The sequence below is a fragment of the Camelus ferus genome, chromosome 6 (assembly GCF_009834535.1).
Source record: "Camelus ferus isolate YT-003-E chromosome 6, BCGSAC_Cfer_1.0, whole genome shotgun sequence".
Classification (NCBI taxonomy): Eukaryota; Metazoa; Chordata; class Mammalia; order Artiodactyla; family Camelidae; genus Camelus; species Camelus ferus.
This window is the reverse complement of record NC_045701.1, coordinates 6,770,395-6,792,772: the sequence shown is the minus strand read 5'-3', so window position 1 is coordinate 6,792,772 and position 22,378 is coordinate 6,770,395. Positions and strand designations below refer to the sequence as shown.

Below are 22,378 nucleotides of genomic sequence, written 5' to 3'. Positions count from 1 at the left end.
TTCTTCCCCTAAGTCTTCCTACAAGCCAGCCAGACCTCAAGTTTTTTTTTTTTTAACAATATGAGCATCTTGGGAGCTAGCACACAGACTTCAAAACTGTTATCAGCACCTTCCCTGGGATCAAAAAACAAGCAATATGGATTATACTCTTGGATGCCAAGTTTGAGAAAGCTCACAATACACTAATTTTCCGGGACAATGAGTGTCTCAGAGTTGATCCCTGATCTTGCAGCAACACAGAGAAAGAGCTACGTCCTCTGGCCAGCCAAGAAGCCCTGTTTTCTTAGCAACTGGCACCATTAGCCTAAGAAAGGGATAAGCAACCATTGGAATTTCAAATGGCGAATTTCCCAGAAATGCATTCTTCTTTTCTGAGAACAGCACAGATTGGCTGGCTTAAATGAGGTACCTGGGGTGATATCCTGGCACCCAAAATACAGTAAAAAATATTGCCTTGGTGTTTCATAATAAGAATCATTTATAATTTCAACTTGCTATATACCTTTAGCATACATCATTGAAAAGAAATATTCTTCTAGAGCGAACCACTAAACACCATCTGTAATTTTCCTAGGATCAAATAACAGTGTACACAATTTAGATAAATCACAAAAATAGTTTTTCACTCTATTTGATCTTGCTATTTTATATGAGTAAGAAAACAAATGAATCTTTTATAAACTTCACTTTCATCATGAATAATATTGTATATGACATTTAAACACACTCTTAATTATTTACCAGGTTTTTTCTGTTAATTTCTCGGCGCTTAAAAACGAATTGAGATTTCTCTTGCAAGGAGGAGGGCAATTTTGCAAGAATAAACCTTTCAGCTTTTCTGTGCAATCTACTCATTTCAAGGACATGCCCACATAGGATCCAAATTCTCCATTTCCTTTGCGTTGCAGTTTAATGAAATCCCAGCATTTTTCTTGCTCCCAAAATGCCAAATGTAGTTAAGAATGCCTTGATAATATGCTATTGCTAAAAACTATTTATATTCATAGATTCCTGACAGTTTACTGCTCTTTGACATGGCATCTCTCATTGTAGAGCTTTGGCCAATACACATATATTACATGTATATTTATATTACATAATTAACACACATAATTTTACTATGTTTTAATCTCCAATTGCTACCAAGCACTTCTACATTCTGAGAAATAAAAACACATAAAGCTCTTATTATCAGGATACAATTCTAGTTATGTATCCATAAATCACATTTAAGTGGTTATGAATAGTTCAGAAGTGAGGGATGATGTATAGGAGAGCAGGATGCCCTAAATTTCAACCAATGTCAATGGCACATTTTACGGCTTCTGTTTGAAATAACTTGTTATCACCGGGTATGAAATTAAAAGACAGACAGAACTAGTTGCTTCTGTGAAGTCGACGTGTGCAGATGCATGTGTACGGCTGTATGTCTTTGTGTTTTAAGTGAAGAAAAGACATTCATGAGATTTTGAGAAAGGACCTCATTCCATTCCACTTTGGGGAATAGCATGCAGTGTCTTTCATGAGCAAATACACAAGAACCTTTCCTTATCCGTAAAATTCTGGCTGCAGAGGGTGAGTATGGCTGCCCTGACAGGTAGGGAGGGGTGCTGGTCCAGCGTAAGGAGGATGAGGAGAGACAGGGCAAACCCACAGCTGCGCCATGACAGTCTCGCGGCTGACTGTGTGACTTGTCAGTGGGCGGTTTCCTTGTGGAACATTTCCCTGCTGGTCACATAATGAGAGGGCACTCCCTCGGATAAGCATAGCTAAATGCTGTCTATATCTCATTTTGGGAGCCCAGGACCTGGGCAGGCCTCTGCATCGTCATCACAATCACAGAATGCTTCCCTCCAACCCAAGTTTAAGCCGAAATCAAGGTTCCTTATGGGGATGGCCAGAGTCCAGCATCTTTGGCCTCATTTTAAAAAGTTAACACGCCATAATGCGGTGCTCATTCCTGCAACAGCAAGTATGTGAACAGCCTAAAAAGAGAGAATGAATTAAAATGCTGTTAATTATGCTTGAGGCTATGACATTCCTTCCTAAGTAATTACGAGAGGGAGAAGTGTCCCCAGCGTTTCTTGGTGCTGATAGTTGACAGAGAAAGTGGGAAAGGCGTACTGCACCCATCTTTCAAGCCCTTGGCCTCCCTGCTTCCCTGATACAGCCAGGGTAGCCTCTGTCCAGTATTCGGAAAGCTGTCTGCCTGTCTTAGGGCCACAAACTTGCTGTCAAGAGGGAGCTGAGTCAGAAGGCTACCTGTGGCAATAGACATAACCTCATTTTTACCATGGATGCTTATTAGAACAGAATCAGAGAAATGTAGCGTATACTGAGGAATTATTATCTCACAGAGGAAGCCACTGAGGCCCAGGGTCGCACAGCTGGTTCGTGTAAGAACTTTCAGTTGTGCTTTCTGTTGTACACAGAGTCTGCACTCATCCACTGAGTGCAAATAAAGAAGAGAAAGGAAAGCAGATAAGGAGTGGTCAGTCCCTGGGGGCTAAAGGGACTACATTTTTTTCCTTAACAAATCTGTCCCCTTGAGAGTCTCCCTTGACCCCTAGCCCCAGCTACCGGAGGAGAAGCAAATGCCGGGCACTGAAACAGGAAACATGACACGTCTGGAGCACTGTCTTCGGCAAATGGATTACAGGAAACACTGATGCTTTCTGACGTTGTTTCAGCCAGGCTCAGGGACAGACTGGAGCTGTGGGGTGGACCTTGGCAGATTACACGTGTATCAGAGTTCAGAGGTTTATTTGTTCTTGTGGAGATTCCAAATATTCTTGAATGCGGCACAGAAAATGAATTAAGAGGGAACAGGGCAGCTACAGGTGCTTACATACGTGAGGAGACTTAATAAAGCCTCTGTTGAGACGAAAGGACCTTAAACTCCATTAGCAGTATCCTTGGGGGGAAAAAGCATGCTAAGCAGGACATCCCGAAATGACTGTCACTAGAGCAACCCACACTCCAAAGACTTTCCACCTAATTGAAATTAATGATGCCTCGGGCAGCCTAGTTTGAGTCCCAGACCTCCATCTACACACATGCGACAGGCACCACTCAACACTTAGCCAGGGAATCTGGTTTCCACCTGGACTCTAGTTTTTAGTCTTTGCTTTTCTGGGGTAGGGCATCTTCCCTGGAGAAATCCCATGTACATCTAAGAAGGTTTGCGTGAGACTAGACAGGGCCAGCACATAAGAAAACTGAGAAATTCTCAGAACTTGTATTTGGCATGTCTCAAAGTTTCTAGTCCAGGGACTGTGTTTTCTGAACCAAAAGATTTTTTGGTTTGTTCATATGTTTTGCAACTGTCAGGTGCAAGAGACAGTCTGGCAGATGTATTTTTCTTTTTGTAAAGCAACAAATATTTATTTAATCAGAGAAACTTAGAGCTGAAAAAGGATCTTAGAGATAAGCCTTCTTTGGGGCTGAAATATTTTTTGTTTTGTTTTGTTTTGTTTTGTTCTGTTTTTTTCAACAGATCTCTTTCTTTCAGCACTCCAGTTCTCAAACTGGCAGCATACTGAAACCAACTGAGAAACTTAAAAATACCCATGCCTGAGGGATTCTCATTTAATTGGTCTAGTTTGTAGCCTGATTCTAAAATATGGCAGTGTTTGAGAACCACTGTTCTAGTATATCCATACACACACACACACACACACACACACACACACAAATTGTACCATTTACAGGATATTTTAAAGCAACGTCCGTGTACAATTACCCAGATCAAGTTGGAAGAGTTTGTTTTGATGCCAAAAATACTAAACAACTTAGATGGTTTTATGGAGTCAGAATTAAATATGTGGAATTTGATCTGACTGGTCATCTTTTCCCTTGACTTGAGCTGAATGGGAACTACAGCATGAGGTATACTTCCTCCCAGAGAAATTTATTTTTTAACTCATTCAATGGAGACTGGAAACTGGGGCCATCAAGGACATCCCGGGCTAGGACACCAACACCAGGTGTAGGTAGTCACTGGGCCCTGGCTGGCCTAAGGGGTAGAAGCAGAAAGCCTATCCTGCCTTCCTCAGCCAACACTGCCCTCCAGGCTAACCAGAGCCCTCAGTGGCAAGAAGGCTTCCCCTATTAAACAGTTAATATATTGCCTTGAATAAGTAGAGAGGAGAATCTCCAAATCACTCCTACTTCTAAACAAAGACATTACCCTTTCCCCAGGGCCAGTTCTAAACACAGTAGCAGAGGATGGCCTTGGAGAGCTAGTCTAATATTTCATTTGAAAGCCAGAGGAAAATCAGGCTAAGAAACCACAGTCACTTGGTTTTTGTTTCTTTTTTTAAGAGATCGTTGGAGAGGATAGATTACATGTGTGACTAGAAACATGATCAAACATGCCATCTCCTAAGTCCCCAACCAACAACCCTTCAGCCTTACACATGGCTCTGCTGCAAAGTCTTCCATTTTCACCATCAGACATTATTTGGGCTAAGTCACTGAAGGTACCTGTCAAAAGACAAATCTGGGAGGCAGCACGTGCTGCGATTCTCAATGTCACGAGGGGCCGGGGGTGAGATCCTGCTGGGTTGGGGTGCTTTTCTATCCTAAACCACACCCTCTTTCTCCACTAAGCCGAAATCACGGGGGGTGGTGAAGACTGTTGTTACAAATGGAAATTTATTATGTATCTCATGTGCATAGTGTGGAGATATTTTAAAAAGTTGAGAACGATTGATTTAAACCAAGAATGATTAACATGTTGGCACAAATTAGCTGATCAGATGCTGGCAAAAGCCCTAGGGACAAGGACAGGGGAGAGATGTGATGAGGAAGGAAATGGGACAGTAAAATCTGAGGCTTGGAGGAGGTGGGCCCAGGTGGGGTACTGACCCAAGGGGCTTTGGCCAAGAAGGGAACAGAGGAAAGGAACCAGGGAAAGACAGCGGTAAAGGAGGACCTGAATAAAAAAATGCAAAGTGGGGAAGACAAATATCTATCTTTCTAATTTTCCCTAGTTGTGTCCTGATCAAACTCCTTGTAATCAGAAATGAAAACCGCCTGGTTTTATCTGTCTGTTCCTTTTGGGACATTAATAATAATAGTTAACATTTACTGAGTGCTGGCTCAGTGCCAGGCACCATTCTAAGTATGTGACATCATAGCTACAGTATAGGTGTTATTATTGTCCCCCACTTAAAAAACAAGGTCCAGAGAGATGAAATAACTTGCCACGGGCCACACAGCTCTAAGTGGCTAAGCTAGGACTATGAACCCCATGAATGAGTCCTGCTCTTAAAGGCAACGCTGGGCCCGTTCCTTATAAGGGTTAGGAGGGCATATAGATGTGTATCTCAAAGAAGAAAGAGAGTATCTGAATCTTCTTTCCAGGGAGGGCCAACAGGCTTTTTTTTTTTTAGGACTTTACTTAGCCTTGGAAGAAGATAAACAAGTTTTCTTTCTCCAAGGGCTGTGAATCCTTTCAGAGAATGATTTCACATAGGCCACCAACTACTAACAGAGAAGACAGGAGGTGGAGTTAAGAATTTGTAGGTAAGTGTAAAACGGCGTCTATGGGAAGTGGGGTAGAGGGAATGCTACTCAGAGGAGGAAGGCTGAGAGAAGACATTAAAGGAAGCAGGAGGCGGGGCTCAGGGGTCCAGAAGTTGGGACATGGGGCCCTCCTATCTGACAGTGCCCTCATGGTCCATTTGGGGCTAGCTGAAAGAAAAAAGGCGTCTTAAAGGGATATCTTTTTATAGCCCCAAACTGACCCCAACACTCAGATAACTTTCTGGCATTCCTTGTTTCAAATGATACTTGTGATCATATTTCTCTCTTGAAAAAGTAAGAAGGCTTCCAATCTGAGCTGGAGGTAAACAGAGTGTGATCTGGGGACAGAATGTCTTTCCATGTCAAAAACTCATTATTAGAAGGAATGCCACTTTTGCCTTTATTTCAAAATCATAGTAATAATAAAAAAAAAAAAAGCTAAGTGCATCTGCTTATGTTGAAAGCCCTCATATGTTTGATATGATTTTCTTTCTTAAGAGCCTCTAGAATGGCTCAGGCTTTAGTCTCTCTACCTTGTGGTTCAGTTGACCTTCTAATGGGAAGACCTGGAAATGCATAAGTTCCATGTGCAACCAGCAGGGTAAAAGCAATACTCCGTGGGGGCTGAAGCTAGACTGGTGACCCCATGGGAGCAGGATGCTACCTGTCACATTTGTTACTGTAAAGGGGCCCCAGGGAAGAACCCCCCACACTGGGACACAGTAAAAAACCCCGTCTGTTTAAAGGACATATAGACTATCTGAGCTGGAAATCCATTTACAAACCCTGGAGCTTCTGCCAAAAGAGCAGGGAACTGCTGCAGCCCTCTCCGGGGCTGGGGCACTGGAAAGAGCTATTGTTTGAGTACCCCCAGGGCAGCCCTTGGCCCACACCTGTTCTAGCTCCAGCTTCCCTGACAAGGGGCCTTTGGCTCAGGGACTGCCCCTGGCCAGGGTCAGCTCCAGGCAGAGTTGCCTAAGTCAGCCTTGGGCTAAGCACTCCCCAGGTACTGACCCCAGTCTAGGCCCATTCTAGCCCCAGATGCCCTGCCAGGATGGCCTCAGGCACAGAACTCCCCAGGGGCTGCACTCCACTCACACCTGCTCACTCTACTCCGCCTGCCAAAGTGGGCAGGTACAAGCAGTCCACACAGGGGCTGCTCCCACACACAACCACTCCTTCAAGACCAGGAGAAGTAGTTGTTTAACCAAATTCATAGAAACAAAGACTGAAAGTCAAATAGAATGAGGAAATAGAAGAATGCGTTCCAAGTGAAAACACAAAATATAACCCCAGGAAAAATCCCTAATAAAACAGAGATAAGGAATTTACCTGATAAAAGAGTTCTAAGAAACGGTCATAAGAATGTTCACCGAACTCAGTGAAAGAGGATGGAAGAACTCAGTGAGAACTTCAACAAAGACTTAGAAAACATAAGAAAGAACCAATCAGAACTGAGTAATACAATAACTGAAAATCAAAAATATGCTATAGGAAATCAACAGCAGATTAGATGACGCAAATGAATGGATTAGTTATCTAGAAGACAGAATAGTGAAAATCACCCAATCAGAACAGCAAAAAGAAGAAAGAATTTTTAAAGATGATTTAAGGGGCCTCTAGGACAACATCAAGTGTACTAACATTCACATTACAGGGGCTCCAGAAGTAGAAGAGAGAAAGGGACACATATAGACTGAAAGTAAAGGGATGGGAAAAGATGCTCCATACAAATGGAAAAGAAAAGAAAGATGGGGCTCTCACAAAAGACAAGAAAGTACATTACATAACGACAAAGGGGTTGATCCAACAAGAGAATACAACATTTGTAAAAATTTATGTACTCAACATAGGAGCATCTAAATCTATACAGCAAATATTAACAGAAATAAAGGGAGGAATAGACAGCAACACAATAATAGTAGGGGACTTTAATACCCAATTCACATCAAATGTTAGGTCATCCAGACAGAAAATTAATAAGGAAACACTCACCTTAAGTGACACATTCTGACCACAATAGGGTGAGACTAGAAATTAACTACAAAAATAAAACTGGAAAAAACACATTTAGTCGAATTCTAAGTAATATACTACTAAACAACCACTGGTCAACAAAGAAATCAAATAGAAAATCAAAAATACTTTGAGATAAATAAAAGTAGAAATGCAAATATTCAAAATCTACAGGATATAGCAAAAATAGTTCTAACAGGAAAGATTACAGTAATTCAGGCTTATCTCAGGATAGAAAAAAATTTCAAATCATCAATCTAAAAGTATATTTAAATGAATTAGAAAGAGAAGAATAATCAAAGCCCAAAATTAGTAGCAGAGAGAAAATAATAAAGATCAGAAAAGAAATAAATGAAACAGAGACCAAAAGAAAAATTTAAAATATCAATGAAACTAAGAGTTGGTTCTTTGAAAAGATAAACAAAATTGACAAACTTTTACTCAGATTCATAAAGAAAAAAGAGAGTCCAAATAAATAAAATCAGAAATGAAAGAGGAGAAATTACAACCAACACCACAGAAATATGAGATTATAAGAGAATACTATGAACAATAATATGCCAACAAATTAAAAAACCAAGAATAAATGGATAATTTCCTTAAAATATACAACCTTCCAAGAATGAATCATGAAGAAACAGAAAATCTGAAGACTGATTACTAGTAACCAAATTGAATCAGTAATCAAAAAACAAAAGTCCAGGTTCAGTTGGCTTCACAGGTGAATTCGACTAAATTTTTTTTTTAAAGTTTGTATCTATCATTTTCAAATTATTCTAGAAAATTAAAGAGGAAAGAATACTTTCAAACTTATTTTACAAGGCCAGCATTACTCTGAAACCAAAACCAGGAAAAGAAACCACAGAAAAAGAAAACTGCAGGCAAATATCTCTGATGAGCACAGATGCAAAAAATCCTCAACATAATATTACCAAACTGAATTCAATGATACATCAGAAGAGGAATACAACATGATCAAGTGGGATTCACTCCAGGGACGCAGGAATGGTTTAACATTCATAAATCAATCAATATGATACACCACATTAACAAAACGAAGGATAAAAAATATGATCATCTGAATGGACGCAGAAAAAGCATTTGACAAAATTTAACATGTGTTTATGATAAAAACTCTCAACAAAGTGGGTATAGAAGTAACATACCTTAATATGATAGAGGCCATATATGACAAACCCACAGCTGCATCATACTCAATGGTTAAAAGCTGAAAGCTTTCCCCCTAAAATCAGGAATAAGACAAGAATGCCCACTCTCACCACTTTTATTCAAAATAGTATTGGAAATTCTAGCTACAGCAATTAGGCAAGCAGACAAAATTAAAGTCGTCCAAATTGTAAAGGAAGAAGTAAAACTGTCAATATTTGCAGATGACATATTATCTGTAGAAAACCCCAAAGATTCTACCAAAAAATTATTAGAACTAATAGTGAGTTGGGTAAATTTTCAGGATATAAAATTAATATACAGAAATCTGTTGCATTTCTATACACCAATTATGAACTAACAGAAGGACAAATGAAGGCAACAATTCCATTTCAATTGCATCATAAAGCATAAAATACCTAGGAATAAATTTAACCAAGGAGGTTAAAGACCTATACTCTGAAAACTGTAAGACACTGGGGAAAGAAAATGGAAAGTTACACAAATAAATGGAAACAGACACTGTTCTCATTGCTTAGAAGAATCTATTGTTAAAATATCCATAGTACCCAGAGCAATCCACAGATTCAATGTAATCCCTATCAAAATATCAAAGGCATTCTTTTTTTTTCAAAGGCATTCTTTACAGAATTAGAACACATAATCCTAAAATTTGTATGGAAACACAAAAGACCCTCAATAACCAAAGCAATTTCAAGAAAGAAGAACAAACCTGGAGGTATCACACTCTCAGACTTGAAACTATACTATAAAGCTATAGTAATCAAAGCAGTATGCTACAAGCAAAAAATTAGACATACAGATAATGAAACAGAAAAGAGAGTCTGGAAATAAACCCATGCTCATATGGTCAATTAACTGATTGACAAAGGAGGCAAGAAAATACAATGGGGAAATGACAGTTTCTTCAGTAAGTGGTGTTGGGAAAACTGGACAGCTACATGCAAAAGAATGAAACTGGACCACTTTTGTACACCATATACAAAAATTAACCCTAAATGGTTTAAAGACTTAAATTTTAGACCTGAAATCATAAAACCCCCATAAGAAAATATAGGTATTCACCTCTTTGACATTGATTTTAGCAACATTTTTTGAATATATCTCCTCAGGCAAGGGAAACAAAGCATAAAAACATGTGGGACTACATCAAACTAAAAAGCTTTTGCACAGAAAAGGAAACCACTGACAAAATGAAAAGGCAACCTACAGAATGGGAGAAGATATTTTCAAACAATATATCCAATAAGGGAGTCAATGTCCAAAATATATAAAGAACTCATACAATTCAGTATCAAAAAAACAAAAAATGGGCAGAGGACCCGAGTAGACATTTTCCCAAAGACATACATATGGCCAACAGGCATATGAAAAGATAATCAACATCACTAATCATCAGTGAAATAAAAATCAAAACCACAGTAAGATACCACCTCACACATGTGAGAATGGCTATTACCAAAAGAACAAGACACAGCTGTTGGCAAGGATGTGGCAAAAAAGAAACCCTCATGCACTGGTGATGAGAATGTAAATTGGTACAGCGACTGTGGAAAACAGTATGGAAGCTCTAAAAAAACTAACAATAGAACTACCATATGATCCAGTAGCTGACTTCTGGATATTTACCTGAAGAAAATGAAAACACGAATTCAAAATGATTGAAGTCTTGCCATTTGAAGCAACATGGATCAATCTGAAGGTACTATGTTGAGTGTAGTAAGTCAGACAGGGAAAGACACATGTTGTATGATTTTACTCATATGTGGGATCTAAAAAACAAAGCAAATGAGCAAATAAAACAAAACAAAATAGAAACACACCCATGGATACAGAGAACAAACTGGTGGCTGCCAAAGAGAAGGTGAGGGTGGAGAGAAGGATGAAACAGGCAAAGGCCATTAAGAGGTACAAAGCTCCCACTCTAAGATAAGTAAGTCACAGGGATGTAATGCATACATGGGAATACAGTCAGTAAGATTGTAACAACTTTGCATGGTGACAGATGGTCTTATTGTAGTGACCACTTCATAATGTATAATAACATATTGTATATCTTAAACTAATAAAATACTATATGTCAAATATAACTCAATAAAGAGAGAGAGTGAGAAAGCAAGAGAGACTGAGACTCTGCTAGGAAGATGGAAGTCATACTCTTACACAATCTAATCATGGAAGCGACATCCCATCATCTTTGTCATATTCTACTGAACAGTAGCAAGTCATAGGTATCGTGAAAGGGGGAGGCCTATTCAAGGGCATGAATGCCAGGAGCAGATCAGTGGGGGGCTATCTTCGACTCTGGCCACCACGATCAGGTGAATAAAACCAGAATACAACCGACAATAAGCATTGCTTCTCCATTCCCCACTTCCCTTGGCCACCCATACACATGTACTTTGAACACACATGTAATGTCATTTAAGATGAGCAAGGCAAAGCAAGGATAAGCCACAATTATAGTGAAAGGACTCACAACCTGTTAGGGGAGATGAATGAAAAAGATATACAAAATATACAAGAGAATATTGATATAAAAACTCATGGGGGACCTGGGGGTATTCAGATCCAGAAACTTGAGAAGTCCAACAAAATAAATTCGACTTTGGGCTACTACTGTTCAGAAAGTGTACAGAAGAGATACGATTTGAGCTGGGTCTGGAAGAGTAGATAATAACCAATATGAATTGCCTTTTGTGTGTTTTACCATGTTAAATTGTTTTATATGATATATTCTACTTAATTTTCATAGTAATCCCCTATGATGGGTTTCATTATCATCTCCACTTTAAAAATGAGGAAACTAAGGCTCACAGAGGTCAAAGTAACTTACTGAAAGCCACCCAACTTGTAGGTGGTGAATGGGGAACCAACCACAGCTAACCCAGAGCCCACACTTGTAAGCACTGTTTCCAACGAGTCTGGCCAGTCTAGGCAAGTGTGGGACAGGCATTTCCAGCAGCGGAAATGGCGTTAACAAAGAAGTGAAGACAAGCAAGCACTGGCTAGCCATTCAGTTGGAGAAACGGCGGTTCCCTCTGTCTAGAAAGTTCTCTCCTTAGCTCTTCCTAGGGCTGGCTCATCAGTGCCTTTGGATCCCAATTCAAATGTCACTTCCAGATAAAGCAGTTAGATGCTCCCCCTTCCCACCTCAGCACCACCAGCTACTTCTGTCACTTCATCACGTTTGCTTTTCTCCTAAGTTCACATAACTCATGGGGTCCTTTCATTTCCCTACTTGGTCATTGTCCCCCCTCCACTCAGTGTGAGCCCTCTGAGGGAAAGGCCTTTGTTTGGTCATTGCTACTGTGTCCCCCTCCATCTTCACAGTGCCCAGCCCAAAGTAGGTACCTGACCAGGTGTGGAGACACTGCAGGAGAGGGGTGGCTCTGAAAGCTGGGGCTGGTTTTGGTGCAGTTAAGGAGTTTGGTTTTCATTTGTAGGTGATGATAGAGCCCGTGGAGGATTTTTGAGCAGGAGAGTGGCACAGTGACAACAGAGTTTTGAGAAAATGACTGTGTGGACTGCGTGCTTCGAGACAATAATATTAAAGAACAGTTTATTTTCAGAGTTCTTGTCACCTTTTCTGTGCCCTCTACCTCTCTAGAACTCAAAGATTTTCAGCTGCCTTCCTTTCTCCTGCCAAGGGGAAAATGCATTTCAAGGGAGGTATTAAAAGTCTTACTTCTGATCCTTCCAGGAAATTTTGCATTTTAAAAGGAGAGCTGATGCTTAACATGGGTCCTGAGGTTCCAGACCTGGTTTTGTTTCTGGTGTGCTGTGTGACCTCAGGTAAAACCCTTTATGTCTCTGAGTTTAAGTTTCTTCTGGAAAATGAGGAGGCTGGGCTAGATGCCAATCCTGTAATCTCATTATGCTCATCTCTAATTTAGAGCTGGGGCATTTTGACATACCATCAAGGATAAAAGAGATTTTTTCCTGAGAATAAGGAAATTTCAAAATTTCCATTTACTCTCTTCACTAACTTCAAAATTTCCTAACCATGGTCAAGAAAAATTATTGACTTATATTTATCTTGATTACAGGTGAGTTGGTTTATTTTTCTTTATACCTTTATTCATGTCCTGCTTCCTCCTCCCCCAAAAGATTCAGAAACATGCAGCCATCCTTTTGTGAGAGAGACACAGTCTCAGGAAGCAGATGGGTGCCCACTGTTCCTGCATTCATAGCACTGTCATGAACTAGAAAATGATCACGAGCCAGAATCACCTTGGGGATGGCAAAGACAGGCTTGGCGAGTGAATGAAATATCACAGGGCTTTCAAAGGATGTGAAAGTAAGAAAGACTTGCAAATAACAGAACTCCAGAAATCCTAATACTGCTGCCCAACCCCACATCCTGCCTCTCTCGCCTTCCTTCCCTCTCCCCCAACTACTCATCCATCCTCAGGAACCTTCCCTGCCATGTACCTTTGCAATCTCCAACAAACAGGTATTCAGTAACTCCCAGAAAGATTTCCATCCAGTATGTTGCCACGGAACACAAGTGGGGCATTTGAGCAGCGTTTTATGGTCAGGATGCACAACAAATTGCCAAGTCCACTAAAATTCCCATTTACACCTGTGTCTCCTCCTCCCCTTTCTTTCAGCCTCCCCGCTGATCTCCCTGCCTCCCCGTATACACACACATAAGCATTCTTCTGACTTCTGGAAGCTTAGATGACTTTCCCTCTAAAACTTCTGAGGAGGAGATTGCCCAGCAGTTTTCAAAACTTTCCTTTAGTTCCCTTAAACTGAAATACTGTTTTTAGAACACGGAGAACAGGGGTGGAGCGCGGTGGTGGTCTTCTCACAGCACGTCAGATCATCAATCTTCTTAAAGACCCGCAGGCGTGAAGTGTGACACTGCTCAAGTGCTTGGATCTGATGCGTCTGACATGCTGGAGTCTTTGTTGAGGAGGATAATTTATCATATCATAAGCGTGGAACTAGTTGGATTAATTGTTTCCCAAGCAGGTATGTGTTTAGTTGTGTGTATGTCCCTGAGTGCAACAGAGTCACTTGGCAGGCTGGCCTTTCCTTTTGTTTCCTTAACTAATCTAAGTCTCTCTCTTATCCCAAGTCTGCCCACCCTCTCTCCCCAAAATGCAGAAGGAACAAAATTTCAATCCTCATATTTAAAACACAAAAACAAAGAGCAGAGCCAATGCGGACAGCCCGGGTGCCACAGCTAAAAAACAAACAAACAAACAAACAAAAACCTGAGGAAGGAAACCCAAATATTCTACAATGGGGCTGCTAGAAAACCTGCCCACTCTTTGCCCCAGAGAAAGACATTTTATAATACTGGACAGTAAACAAACCTGCTGTCTGCTCCAGAAGGAGCCACTATTTTTATGTTTCAAGGCTGTTTGCTATATGAACACCCCTGAAAGGATAGCCCAGAATGAAAGCCATCAGAGCTTCTGCTCTCAAGACAAACAACAGCAAAAAAATGAAGACCTATCTCTCAGGAGATATTATGCATTAATGAAGTACAAGTGAAAATAAGAAAATATCTGAGCTTGTACTTCCACTCCCAGAATGAGCAAGCCTTTTTACATGATATAAACAATGATGATCTAATTAGAAAGAACAAGAGGTCAGCTACAAAAATTGGAAATGATAAAAGACTATCTGAAATACAGATTTATATGTACTCTCGTGAAGTACAAGTCTTGATGCAATTGCATGTACTGTGCCTTGAAATATTAGCAAATCGTAATGGTGGGTTTATAGAATTTCTCAATAAATATGCATATGAATAAAGAACTAAAATTGGGGATCTGTGTTCAATTTGTCTAACTTTGGGGGATATGCTTTCATATACCTGCTCTAGAGACTAGCATAAGACACGCAGGGAGTTGGAAGGGTCCAAAATACAAGACATTGGTGTAACTTCCTTCTTATTCTAAGTTCTTCTCTAGTCATAACAAAAGTAGAATCTTTCAAAGAGCTTCTATATTCAGAGCTTCTATACTTTCTGTTGTTACAGAACACCTTTTGGCTCTAAAAAGAGGGTAGAAGTCATTCCTAAATTCTGTGACCACCTCTTGCATTAGGTAAGGAGATTTAAACTTCCTCCATATCTCAAGAAGCCAGTTTCTCCAGGGAACTGAAATTCCCATTGAGCTGAAGAAGCCCCTCTTCCTGCTGAGGGCAGCAGAGCCATGCCACGGTGGCGTAGGGTCCGGGACAAGATTGGGTACCTCTTCCCAAATCCCCTCTCCCTCCACCTTGTTAATCCCAATCCAATTAGTATCCAGGCAAAGGGAGAGGAGAGCAGCTCTCAGTCGGGAGTGATGGTGCGGGGTCTGTGAGAGGACGCGCTGCTTACTAGTGAGGACCCAGCTCTGCTTTGCCTTCGAGAGAAAGGTTTTGCTGTTTGTTTGTTTTTGCCTTGGACTTTCCATGTATTCAAGACAGCTCCTCATCTTCCCTCTTGCTCTCCCAGGCTTTGCCATTGGTCCTGGCAGTGCCTCACCAGGGAGTCTGAAGCATTTGCTCTTGCTTAGAGCCCCCAGGAGTCTGTTTTCACAGTTGCTTGGTGCAGGGACACTTAGGGCAGCACAAAGGTGTCCCCCTTGGCTCGTCAGCAAGACCAGGAAACGACCTGCTAGTGCCTGCCTGGCTGCTGAGGCAACTAACACCATTTCCCCATCACACAGTCAAGACTGGAGCAGAAATCCTTATTTCAGTCCTAGCACATGGGCACCACCCAGATTTTGAGGCCCAACAATGCTGTGTTTGAATACAGGCTCGTCTCTTGCTAGCAGTGTAACCTTGGAGTAATCTCACTGCCTGTCCACGCCTCAGGTTCCTCATCTGTCCACAGGGGCTGTTCCTCTTATGAAAATTGTGAGGCAAACGCATGGCATGTGGCAGGTGCTCCGTAAACACCAGTTCTCCCTCTCCTCCTATCTTATGAAGTAGTTAGGAAGATTACATTAATAACAGACGGGAATGTTCTTGTTCGTACTTCCAGCTATTCTAATTATTATCTCATTCCGACTTGGTGGTGGCTATTTCTTACCCCACATTTCCTCTGAGGCTTTCTGAGCCTAAAACCCTTGGTCCCAGTGGAAAGGATCATTTCTTACTCTTCTGAGATGGGGGATAGTGGTGGTGGAAGGAGTTAATTAGTAAATAGTCAAATATTGGCAGCCAAGACAGAAGACTAGTTCATTAATCTGGGTTTTGGAAAAGCAGAAGCCAAGAAGGGATTAAATGTGCAAGGATTTTATTAGAGGAAATGCATGTGAGAGAAAACAGGGCAAAGCTGGGAGATGTGAAAGAGCTGTCAGACCGCCAGGTGGTTCTGATCCCTCAGCAAAAAAGAGGGAGAGAAAAAAGAGCATTCTTGACTGCCATGCAGTCTAAGAGAGGTTCTGCAAGGTTGCTGGGGAGCCCTGGAATCCAAACTGCCTGTCAGAGGAGTTCTATGTCTCCCAGAAATGGGCCGGCCTTATGATCTTGGCCATTTTCAGTCCGTAGATAAGACAAACCCAGGGAAGGCATGGCTTCGGTGCAAATGCAGTGATGGATTTCCAAGTGTAGCAGGTGGGTCCTTGCTCTTTTGCACCCCTGTACTGGAGACCTGGTGGGAGAACTCTTTTGGCTGTCACAGCCCAGTCCCCTGCACACCCTCCTGCCCTCCTTGGGACAGCTTCAGAGTCAGACACAGGAGGCAGTCTCTTTTCCTGCATGACTTGAAGCTGAACTAGGAATTCATGGTGTGCTAAAAAAAATCTCCCCATGCCCTGCCAGAGGGACTAAAATCCCACTAGTGAAAATTTATCCCCCAAAGTCTCCTTAGGAAACGATTAATTTAATAGCTTCCAAGATAAAGAGTTTATGCCACTGAGCACTAGATAAAGAAGTAAGGGTAGGGGCATTGGTGATGGCGGTGGGGGTGGTACTGAAGGATGGGGGTGCCATCAGGTTGAGAAAGAGTCCTGGGTGAGCCCTGAATGAAACCTGAAAACTTCAACAACTTTCTCAAAGAACACCAGGGAAAGCATATGACCCAACTAAGCATCTGACTGCTCTCCACCCAAAAAAACATGCCTTTGTCGGAGGATGAAGCACGCTCTTAAGACCTAGTACGGTGCCCAAGCCTTCTCTCCAGTGGATTCCTAGGGGTAGCTTCATCTTGGCAGAGCTTGAGAAGGGATCCAAAGGTTGTTCAAAGCTTCTGAGAGCTTGTGCGTGTCTTTTGGCCCATGGAGCACAGTGGCTGGCAAATCTGAGCCCACGGCCTCCAGCTCCCAGGCCTCTTCAGTGGTTGTAGGGTTGGGCTTCTCCTCTAAGAGCCCCCCAAGTCAAGACCTCCTAGGTTTGGAGCATGTATCAGTTGTTGGCTAGATCTGAGTATCTGTGAGAGCGCAGACCCAAAACACCCTGGAAACTTTCCCAGAGATACATTTCTCCTGGAGCCAAGAAGAAAACAGAAGTGATCCATTTTGAAATTATTAATAAGGTCCAATTTCTGTCAGGGCACCGGAAGAACCAGTTTGGGGGCTTGATGCCTTGAGTTTTCCATAATAAGTCAGGATGCCTGCATGGCAGAGAGCCATGACTCTGAAACAAAACTGCACTTCAGAAGACCCGGGGGAACTCTGAACAAAATACAGATGCCCAGGCCTCACTGGAGAGTCCTATTAAAGAAGAGGGCCTCAAAACACCTATTTTAAAAGCCTTTTCATTTCCTCATTTATTCTGATGACCTGCCATATATATATCAGCCAAAAGCCAAGTCCCCAAAGTGGCACTGATCACTACTGGATTTGCTTAATCAGACTTCTCTTGATCTGAATTAAATTCTTTTTTTGGAACAAGCTGGGGTACAATCAATGAAATAACATAAAATAAAGCTACTTTATACACATCAAAGTTGAGTGGGTCCCTGGGGAATAGACTCTGTGCTGGAGATTAGCATGCAAGGCTTTTATCAGAGAAAGCTCCCAGGAACAGCACCTGTGGGAGGGAGGGAAAGGAAACAGAATTGGGCAGAGGGAGATGCTAGCTGTAATGAAGTCCCAGGGCAAGCCCTGGGGACCCAGTGGGGAGCTCTGGAGTGGAGATGGTCCTCTAAAGTTGTCCTGAGTTCGGGCAGGGCCTTGGCTTTTATACTCATGTCATCAGTCACTGAACTGAACGTGGGCTGCCTGTGGAAGCTGGGGTGACCTATGGTGAGACAGTCTTCTTCAGCTGAGGCAATTCCCAAAAAGGGCCCAAGGGATGTCTTCTGCAAACACTCCCAGCACCTGGAGGAACATTTTCTTTTTATTCCTAGAGGGGGATCTGGGCAGAAGGGCACACATCCTCTCCAATGGGGGTAAACTTCAGATGGGATTCATTCGTATCAAGGCTGGGATGAAATTCAGCATCCTCTGCCCGCCCTAAGCTCACTATCTAGTATGAGCCGCTGCTGCCAAAGAAGAGTCAGGAGCCAGTACCCTTCCCAGTCGGAGAGACACTGAGTGAACCACCATGGGAATAAAGGGAGACTAAATTAACTTGGGCATTTGACTGTTAGATTTGATAGAAGAAAAAGAAGGCTATCAGAAATGAGAATACTCAGCTGGTTGGGGTGCTGTGCTATTAAGATTAAAGATGTATGCCTGTTGCCCATGTAGGCCAATGAGATCCATTCTTTTGTTCATCATTAACTCAGAGTGAACATGCATTAGAAGATAGTCTGAGGCAAAAGACTGTATCAATGACCCAAATTGTGTCATGATAAAGTAGTACTCTACTATGACTACACTCTCCCCCAATAAAACACACTTTACCCCTAAGCTCAAACTATCATGACAGACAGTTAAGCTCCCAACAGCTAAAATGTCTGATTAATCAGCGAAGAGGTTTATCATGGCAGAAAATAACATCACCAGGGCTGAATTCCAGATATCTGACTGTGCTGATTTTGATATGCCTCTACCAAGCTTCACAGTGGTTAGAGTCCCCTAATCCCTCAGTAATTATTAGAGATGTCCAGGAAAAAAAAAAAACACATTCTTTTGATGAGAATGATTGTTAGGCATTCCTATTTATTTATTCACTTGTAATGAGCAGGAGACACTTGGTGAGCCCGTTCTATTCCTCTATCGGATTCCTTTACGCATAAATTATTTGAGGGTAAGATTTATGCTCAAAGAATAATGAGGTAAACAGGAGCAAAGGGAATAATTTAAAAGCAATTCATAACAAGGAAGTGATCACGTACATACTGAAAGCACGGAGAACCCCATCCTGTTGCTCTGTTCTGTTTGAAGTCAGAATAAAGGAGAATTTAATCCCAGGGACCACTTCTCCAATGAAACCCCAAAATGCTTTCTCTTGTTTTAACCATGTCGCAACTTGAGACCTGAGTGCTGAGAAAGAGACAGTTGGTACCTTTATTAAGACTGTTTTGGCTTACTTTTATTTTCTAAATTAATTCATCGGTGCTTTTCCTAAAAGTTTCTTCCTGGAGAAAGAATGCTTGTTGAAACTATGTTTAGCTCGCCAAAGGCCTTAAAACAATTTACAAAAACTTAAAAGAGAGCCAGGTTTGAATGCAATTCATATGCAAAGACTTCTGATCAAGCCATAAGGCATTACTTAAAACTATGAACAAATAACTTTGTGACTAGAATTGTAAACAGAAACAATTTGCTAATGGCTCGTTCCTGAAGTCAGACCTCACTCGTCTTACCTGGTTATTAATCTGCGACATCAGGGAAATGAGATAGAAATAATGTATCTGAACTTCATTTAGGAATGAAGCTTAGGAATTTGACAAGATTTCTTATGCTATGCGAATGGGTTTAATACAGAAATATATTCTGAATAATCAATGGCAACTGGAGGACAGTCTTTAAACCTAGCAACCTAAGCTAGGAGGAGTAGTTCTGTAGCTTCAACTGTCAGTTAGAAGCCTATGAGCTCCAAATTTACATATGTAGCCAGCTTTCAGAGCTCCATGTCTCTCTGTTAGACATTTCTAGCTGATACACCAAAACCTCAACCTGGCTACACTGAATGAATCACTTCTACGCCACCATCCAGCTGCTTCACCTCCCATAATCGTTAATAAAAGCTTCATGTAGCTTCTCAAGCTAGAATCCTTGGTGGCATCCTTGACCCGTCATCTTAATCACTGCTTAGTATTTAATTGACCAAATCCTGTTGACGCTATCTCCTTATCATCTGCCTTATAGTAGGCTTTGGAATCAGGATAAACAAATACTGAAGAACAGGGAAAACAATAAGAGTACTGCTCTTGAGTCAAAACCAAATTCAACTGAAAGTCCAACTTGCAAAGTAAAGAAGGGAGACTTTGAAACTTCAGCCAATGGTGAGTTCATCCTGAATCTACAGCTTAATTGGCCTCAGAAAGCATTAATGTGACCTGAGGCTGCATTAATGAAATTATGGTGTTTAGAAGGCAAGAGAGGACAATTCTGTTGTGCTCCACACTCACTGATCACAATTATATTCAGTTCTTGGTGACACATTTTACTGTAAAAATAGGTACAACTATATTCAGAAGAGGGGACAGAATGCTGAAGGGACTCAAACCAGGTCCTTTTAGGGATATATGCTGGAATGGGAAGCTTTTCCTTGGAAAGGGGAACTTTAAGATGGATGTGGTGGCTACCTACATTTTACCGAAGAATACTGTCTAGAGCAACTGTCCCAAACTCTAATCCACAGACCAGAGCTTGACTGGCCCTGTAAGAACACCCTGGGATAACTTTACAGATCCTTCAGTTCCACCCCCAAGAAATTCTTATTTAGGTGTCATGGAGAGAGAGCTCCCTCTCTAAATCTATACACTTTAAAAGTCCTCTAAGTGACTGTGACACATAGCCAGTGCTGCGAACCCCATGGAAATGAGAAATCAGATTTTCTCAGCATGCAACCAAGAGGGAGTGTATACTAGACAGGTCTTTGCAGACTATTAGGAGACATTTTTTTAAAAGACAGAGCAGTTTGGAGATTTGATGGGCTCTCTTGGGAGGAAGAGAGGGAGTGTTGAGTCACTGGGAGTTCAAATGGGGCTATGTGAACGATCTGTAGGCATGAAATCTAAGAGATCTGAGTAAGAATGGTAGTGGTCTCTATGATTTTTAAGATTGCCTGGTACTTGTCAAAAGAATCAAAGGCCTATAGACACAAAGCAGCTTTAAAAATTTTCATTACATTATGTCTAGAGTATGAAATACCCAGTTGTCAGCACCCTACCCACATCCCCTTGAACCTTATTCAGTGCATGCTGGCCTGACTTCCATCTGCACCTCTTCCTCTGGCCTCCAGAGCCCACTTTGCTTGCATACATAGCAGGCCAGGCATTCAGGGAACTAACCACCCACTGTTCCCCAGCAATCCTTGACTGAAAACTGATCAGTAGGAGTTGGTGTATACATACCCCAGCTCCCTTGCTTCCCAGGTGGGATGACTCTGCAGGGGCTTGTTTTATATTCTGGGAGTTCCGGGTGGGATGAAGCTCCAGTTGCCCACAGCAGTGATGCTACCGGCTACCTTTCCTTCCCGTTCTCCCTTTCCCAGTCATCTACTCCTACCTCCTGGGATCACTTCACACATAAATTACTTGTACTCAAATCCTTGTCTTGGGGTCTGCCTCTGGGAGAACATAAACTAAAACACCAACTAATTACTGCCAACTAAACAGAAAATAATTACCTACTAAATAAGAATTTGAGGAAATCAGGATTAAAAAGGCATCTACTTAAAAATATTTTTTTAAAACTTGGCTTGACAGCACCTGCAGGCTGGGATGATATCGACAGAGACAGCTAAGTGAGAGGGTCCCACTGCACTCAGCCTCCAGATCACTGGCTACTGAGGGTTACTGTTCATTTATCTCAGCAGCACACACCTCTCTGGGCCCATGTTCTACCACCTGTCCTTCACCTCTTCACGTTTCAGTAACTATTTATAACTCCCCCCAATGCCTCCCTGTTTCATGCCTCTAGGTCTTTGACTTTTCTATTTGCCATTGTCCTAGAAATTTCTATTCATCCTGTAAAACACACTAAAGCTGTCCCATCTTCCAGGAATCCTCTTGTCTCATTCCCCTACACCAATGGAGTTATTCTCCACTCTGATTATTTCCGTATCTTAGCGTAGAATGACACAATTATCAATCAACTGAATATTTAATATTAAAATGGAAGTGAGTTAAACTGGCAGGCATAGATATCTACCCTGGCTCTCTCTTGCACTCACAGCCTGGGAACATCTCAGAGCAGGATGGTTATTAATGATAATTCATTTGTATACTATCATCCCTTTGTTCCTTTGTTCCACAGCTAGCTGAGAAAGAAAGCAACTCATTAAACAAGTGTGCCAACTTTAAATCCAGATAGCATACCCTGAAATTGGAGGAATATCATTCAGTATTTTAAAACAATCTTTATAATAAAAGAAAAATGCTTATGCTATCACTTTAATTGAGAAGAGCAGGATACAAAACTCAGTGTGCAGTGTAAATTCAAAAATTGTGAGTTTGAAAAAAGTGGAAAGAAATCCATTAATGGTAATGCGGTGGATCTCCAGTGTGGGACTCTGGTGATTATTTTTCTGCTTCTCTCTACTTTTTGTGTTTTCTGAGTCTTCAATAATGAGCAGGTTG

The 22,378-nt window shown here is 41.5% G+C and overlaps 1 long non-coding RNA gene across 1 annotated transcript in view; it reads left to right on the top strand.

Moving 5' to 3' along the window:
* LOC116664077 overlaps positions 1-22,378 on the top strand; it is a 42,506-nt gene that overhangs the window by 1,516 nt on the left and 18,612 nt on the right. Inside the window, exon 2 of the long non-coding RNA XR_004320410.1 lies at positions 5,397-5,529. This is a non-coding gene — a long non-coding RNA (uncharacterized LOC116664077). The remainder of the gene's footprint in view (positions 1-5,396; positions 5,530-22,378) is intronic.